Below are 7,130 nucleotides of genomic sequence, written 5' to 3'. Positions count from 1 at the left end.
GGAGATTATCCGTACTAATCATAAAATATTTAGCACAACTAAAAAAACATCGAATGGAAATGAGATACCCATGATGGCACATCGCAACACGATTTATAAACTACTAATCTAATGTAACTATGAACTATGATATGCTCAAAGCCTGAAGAATTTCCTCCTACAACACAAATTATACTGATAATTCTTCATGACTGCAAATCAAAAACACACTTGGTATGAAAAATCTAAGAAAGACAGTACTACCTTTGAATCGAAATAAGATACACATGATCGCACTTTGCATCACGATTTAAACCAGTAATACAATCTAACTATGAACTGTGATGTGACCAAACCTTGAAGCATTTACTCATCACAATCCCACTGATTAATAAGTCTGCATGAGCAAATAGGAACACATTTATGTGATAAGAATAACTGAGGAAAGAAAGCACTACGTTTTGATCCGCCTGAGCATCTCCGGCTGACCTCGGCCTCAGTATCGTCGGGCTGGATCCTCTTCCGGAGCACCTCGTTCCCCTAGTGGAGCCTGTCCATGGTCATGACCCCACACCAGAGGATCCCCTTGGCGACGTTCTTGGCGCCGGACGCGATGGCCCTGGCGACGGCGCTGCCGTACTCCTCGACGTTGGGCGCGACGGCGATCCAGTACGCGGCGGCCTCGACCTCGCCGCGCACCCCGTCGGCCAGCCCCTCGCTGCCGGCGATGGAGTGGGTGGAGAACCTGGTGTAGGCGCCGAGCAGGGCGTCGAGGCGCGGGTCGGGGACGGAGAGCGTGAGGCCGTAGTGGAGCGGGTCGGGGGCCGGGTCGTCGGGGGAGGCGGGGACTGCGAAGGAGAAGGAGTAGTGGCGGGGGTCGAGCTTGACAGCCGCGACGTCGCGGGCCAGCGGCCACTGGACGACACGGAGGGCTGCGATGGCGGCCAGGGAGGTGTCTCCGGCCCGGATGCGGTGGAGGGAGAGGTCACCGGCGGCCAGCGGGTGGCTGCGCTGGTGGTCGATGAGGTGGAGCTGCGCGCCGGGGACTCGCAGTAGCACGTCCTCCGACGGCGCCGACGCGTCGGGGGTGGCCGGGGACCGCGGGATCTCGACCGACGGCAGCGGCATTGGCGATGAGGAACTGCTCGGCGTGGACAGGACGGATCTGGGGCGAGAGGTGGGGGAGACTGGGAGAGGGACATGTGACGTGGGAGGAGGAGGTCGACGAACTTTTTTTTTCTTTCTTAGCGTTTTTCTTTACGTGGGCGTGGGAAGAGGAGGTACAACGAAGGAAAGGTGGGATCGTACGATCGCTGGGAGGTCGAACCATCGTGGAGGTTGAACCATCACGACGGCACATCCTGCTTTAATAGTAGAGATAATGACATGTTTGTCCTTTGTTTTTTTTAAAGAGGAGGGTGGTGGTAGTAGGAATGTAATTATCTCCAACATTACAAGGGTAATGGGTCATTAGCAATCCATAATCTTATTTTAGTTGAGGTGGAGTAGATTATGGGTTTTAATAATCTGTCCATCTAGTTTTTATAATCTACACCATAATCTGACCTGTTTGAAGACAAAATAGGTTATAAAAACTGAATTATATAATCTGAGTGGTTCCAAACAAGGCCTTAGACGACATGACCCTAAAACCAACGTCCAGCAGCTCGTCTAAACGGATGTCTAAATGTCCACATCGCCTAATTGAAACTCTACATCGTCCAGGGCTGGACGATGTGAACCCTCGTCCAAACCTCAACCGAAGGCGAGTGTCTCCTTCCCGCAGAGATCAGGAAGAGGAGCGCCACCATCGCAAGAACGCCATCGTGCCACACCACCGGACCAAGGTATGCCCTTTTTGCTCCCATAGACAGAGATAGAGGAGGGGATCCACCCGCTACAATCGGGCTGTTGAATCCACCCGCTGCAGTCGGGCTGGATCCAGATGTCGTCGCAGCCACAGCCGCATTCGGGGGGAGGGGAGGGTTGAGGGAAGGGACGCGCCGCCGCTACGCTTGCGGGGAGGTGAGGGCCGCTGTGGCTCGTCCGCTCGGGGGAGGGAGGGGAGGGTTGCCGCCGGTTCGCTTGGGGTGGGGAGGGGAGGGCCACCGCAAGTGTGGGAGGGGGATGTTTGGTGTCGCCGTGCGAGGGAGAGTGGAACGGGAGCACGGGAAGCAGAGGATGTGCTCTGTGTGTGGCTTGGGTATGGATTTGGGCTGAATATCTGAATGTATGTGCCTTAGTGTAGGTTAACCGAATATGTGGTCGTGCTGAGTGCAAGTTAAATGAACATGTTCAATGTTGCTGAACTAAAATTGTTATTTAGTTACTCTGCTCGTACTACTGAAATTGTTTTAATTACCGTTGAAATGGTACTTGAATTGGTAGTTACAAAATAATAATAAAATAAAAAATAAAGAATATAGACGTTCTGTGTATAGACGTGTTGCTGTAAAATTGAAGGTGTATATAAAAAATTTATAGACTATTGTCTATATAGATATATATACTCCAAATTTACAGAGGTTGTTGGAGATGCTATGGAAGTGGCACTACGGCATAAATGTGAGTGCCATCTGATGGAGATATGTACTTAGGGTAGGGTCATAGGCCTGGCCTAAATGTCCTACCCAAGGACACCTCATTATTAGGCCAAGTGTGAGACAGAAGACACCGACTGGATGAAGATGTTACTTAAAAGTCACTCGGTACGAAGGCACTCGGATTAAATTTACATCCACTCGACAACCCAAATGCGCTCAGAAGGATTCCAGTCGGTATTGAAGATTAGAAGTCACCCACGATGGCCAACGGTCACACGTTCAACCAATGGTCTTTAGTAGCATTTATTACCCACTTACGTTATCAGTAACGTATATCTTTAACTCATATTGATCGAGCCCTTAGATGCTGAGGTATTGATGAGAGGTGGCGCACTCTATATAAGCCACCCCTCCCCTCTAGCACAAGGGTTCGCACCCCTTGTATTACACAAAACCACCGTGCAAGAGCTCCCGAGCACCTGAGACGTAGGGTTGTTACCTCCAAGAGAGGGGCCTGAACTCATACATCTTGCGTACAATCTTGCCGTAGCTAGGACTCTGCCCTCTCCATTCGTACCCTACACCTCTACTATCAGGTTTATTCCCAAGACAGTTGGCGCCCACCGTGGGACAGACGTATCAGCGACTTCCGGCAAGTTTGCATTTTTTTCACTCTTCATCATGTCTTCCGGCGACAGTTCGTTCATGGGCAGTGAGATCCATTTCGCCGCCCTCGTCTCGTCGCCGACGACTCGGCATGGCTCTCAGAAGCGCCACTCGACGTCGAGACGCTTCCAGTTCATGGAGGGACGCACTTCCATGCAAATTCCTTCGGCATTCTTCTTCTACAGCCGTCGACTCCGTTGTCGGCTCTTCACTCTGTTGTTGGTCACCGCAAGCGATCCAGCCGCTCTCGACTCCAGCGGTGGGTGAAGCACGCGGTGGCTGGTCAGGCGTTGTCTCCGTTGACCCCTCAAGTTGCAGCCATCGAACATGTTGTACCTCTCCAGGACCCGATCCACTCAGCGTCATTCCAGTCTGATGTTCCTTCCAAGTGCGAGAGCTGCAACCCAGCAGCAGAGGTCTTCATGGTGGGGTCTGCGGAGATCCCACCCGGGTTCGGTCGTGGTGAGCCCGAAGCCGGTGAACCATCGTCTCGACGCGGTCGTCGCCATCATCAAACTTCCAGTCGGCGTCAGCGGCAACTCTTCGCAGGCGACCACCGCGCCAATAGCAAGGTATATCGTACTCTGGTACTTAAAGTCACAGCCAGAGCCAAAATAGCAGATTCAATCCAGCCGTCAGATTTAGAGGCAGGCAGAGGCTTAGAACAGATTCGTGCTTTGCTTCAAGCAGCACGTCAGCAGAATTCGGCTGTATCACAGTCGATCAATAGATTGCACAGCAATTCACTAAAGGGAGAGACAGTTCGGTCAGTATACATTCCAGGTTCACCCCAACGTCACAGAGATGGGGGTTATTGTCACACCCAAGATGCGACCCTATCCTCAATTTGGCACGAGGGCATCATGAGGGATAGAAGCGCATCTCGTCGTGTCGCGAGAATGGATATCGTTACAAGTACATGTACTGAAAAGAAGATATATATATATATATATATAGAATTGGCTTACACCCGCCACAAGCTACACCAGAGTCACATCAGTACATTACATAAATAACACGAAGAAGAGCAGGGTCCATCTAAGGACGAAAACAAACAAGAAAAGAAGAACGATGTCCATCCTTGCTATCCCAGGCTGCCGGCCTGGAACCCATCGTAGATCGAAGAAGAAGAAGAAGAAGAAGCAACTCCAAATGAACAATCAACGCGCTCGCATCAAGTAACCTTTACCTGTACCTGCAACTGGTGTTGTAGTAATCTGTGAGCCACAGGGGACTCAACAATCTCATTTCCAAAGGTATCAAGACTAGCAAAGCTTATTAGGTGAGGTAAGGTTTCAGCAGCGGCTAAGCATATATTTGGTGGCTAAACTTACGAGTACAAGAAATAAGAGGGGGAAGATTTACGCATAGCGGACGTGACTACTGATGATCAAATAAATGATCCTGAATACCTACCTACTTCAGACATAACCCCACCGTGTCCTCGATCGGAGAAGGAACTCATGAAAGAGACAGTCACGGTTACGCACGCAGTTGGCAAGTTTTAATTAAGTTATCTTCAAGTTATCTTGAACCAGTGTTAAACAAAGTTTCCACGTGGCCACATAACCGCGAGCACAGCTTTCCGAAAGATTTAACCCTGCAGGGGTGCTCCAACTAGTCTATCAAAAATTACCACAAGCCCCATAGAAATCCTCGATCACGACACTTGCGATCTCGTCGGATTCCTTAGTGGAAAACCTCAACTCTGAGATTACCCAAAGCATCACCGGAATCCCGATGCACAAGATATCTCGTCAAAGGTAAAACTAATCCAGCAAGGCCACCCGACGTGTCGACGATCCAGATAGGAGCCGCGTATCTCGTTCTCAGGACACGAGGGATAAGCGAAGCGTACGGTGGCCTGATACAAATCTCCGGAGTTGCCCCGGGTTGGCCCCGCACGGTGCTCTGCTTTTGGACCAGCACCATCAGCACTAGCTCCCCTGTATTAAGTAGAATTACTCCTCGGGTAGCCCTAACTCCCTATGCATTTCAGTTTAACAGAATTATTATGTTGGGCAAATAGTACCAATGTTGGGCCTTGCCAGACCAGCTTTAATCTAAAATTAATTATCAAGGGGGTCCCCATAACAACCCCGATCGTGTTAGGAGCGCTCAATTATGGAACATAACACCGGTAGCCGAAACTAAGGGGGCAAAGGTGGAACAAAATACCAGGCTAGAAAGGCCGAGCCTTCCACCTTTTACCAAGTATATAGGTGCATTAAATTAAATAGCATTAATATGGTGATATAACAAGGAACCCATATTTTCACATGGAAGCAATGCACCTGCAACTAGTAACGCTAACATAGGGTTAAGCAAGCGGTAACATAGCCAATCAGTGGTTTGCTAGGTTGAATAGGTTGAAGGTTGTCATGGCATTGTTGAGAGGCTGATATTTAACATGTGGTAGGCAATGAGACATAATCGATAGAAGCGGTAAAACTAGCATGGCAATGATAGTAATGGTATCTGGGGAAATGGTCATCTTGCCTGAGATCCCGCTTGGAAGAAGAATGACTCTGTGAAGCAGACGAACCGATGTAGTCGAACGGGTCCTCACATCCGACACGCTTGCGGAACTCTATCGAGACGGAGGAAACCGGAAACAAGAATCAACACAGATATTCACCACACGATGCACAACACATATGATGCATGAGCAGCTGAATACATGCAAGTCACGGCATGACAATTCACACAAACAGACACTACACATTAAGTGAAGTTCAATATGCAACGAGTTGCATATTGGCGAAACTCCATGTTAATTATTTAGTTCAATCCCGATTAGATACACGACAAGATTAAAGGTGGTTGAACATGGCAAGAGGTGAAGCGTAATTAATCTACCTATCTAGGCATTTTAAATGAGGTCGGAAATGACATATAGCATCTCCGAAACGACCTCACATGTTAATTTATAATTCTGTCCTGATCTGAACTAACACATTTAATTAGTTGTTAAACAGCAAAAAAATAGGTTCACGTGATTCTACGCGTCTTTACAAGCAATTTACACATAGAGAACATCTTCAACGGAGCTACGGTTCAAAAGATACGGACACCGAAAGATATGATGGCATGAATGCAATATGTGAGCAATGACGGTCACGAGCACTTCAAAACATACAACCAGCAAGAGAAAATGAAACTACACGAGATTCTAAGCAAGTTCCATATAGGACACGATCAAATCGGAGCTACGGTTCAACAACTACGAGCAAAACAAGATATCACTACAATCTGCCAAAATCAGCCACATAGCGTTTTCTACACCCCACAACTACGAGCTACTCAACTCCAATATGCTCAACCAAGGCATGACACGAAAGAGGGAAAGAAGCACTACAACATACAACCAACAACAACTAGCATGGTAGCATGGAACACTAGGAAAAGAAGTCACAAAATGGTTTCTCACACACAGTTTCAGACTTAGTGAAAATAACACTTCATGAAAGTGCAGTTTTCGATCTGAAGCCATATTGACAGCAGCAAAACCATAAACTACATGACTCCAAATGGCATGAAAATTCACAGCATGCTGGAGAAACACAAAGTCTATAACTAACTCCATTGGACCAACCTCAAAAGAGCTACAGATGAAAAGATAGAAGCAAGACAAGACAACAACAAAATATAACAGATTCAGACTTAGAAATATTTCAGCATCTCTAAAATATCACTATTTCCTAGCAAGAAAAGATCAACCAAAGCACACCTAAACATGGATTTCTATGGCAAACAAAAATACCAAGGGCTAGACTAAACATCAAAGATGAACTCTCTAGTTGACAACTCCTTCAAACGAAGCACCGAATAAATCCTACGAAATAGACAAGAGGGCAACATGGCAAAATATCGCGCAAACTAACTTGCTCAAAAGCTAAAACTAAATACACAGAAAAATCCTATGGATTTTTCTACCCCGAA

General features: G+C 47.7%; 1 pseudogene; it reads right to left on the bottom strand.

Moving 5' to 3' along the window:
- Nucleotides 1–433: 433 nt before the first annotated feature.
- On the bottom strand, nucleotides 434–1,107 carry LOC123397169 (annotated as a pseudogene).
- Nucleotides 1,108–7,130: the final 6,023 nt, after the last annotated feature.

The sequence above is a fragment of the Hordeum vulgare genome, chromosome 1H (genome assembly GCF_904849725.1).
Source record: "Hordeum vulgare subsp. vulgare chromosome 1H, MorexV3_pseudomolecules_assembly, whole genome shotgun sequence".
In the NCBI taxonomy this organism is placed as follows: Eukaryota; Viridiplantae; Streptophyta; class Magnoliopsida; order Poales; family Poaceae; genus Hordeum; species Hordeum vulgare.
This window is presented reverse-complemented; position numbering and strand designations above follow the sequence as displayed.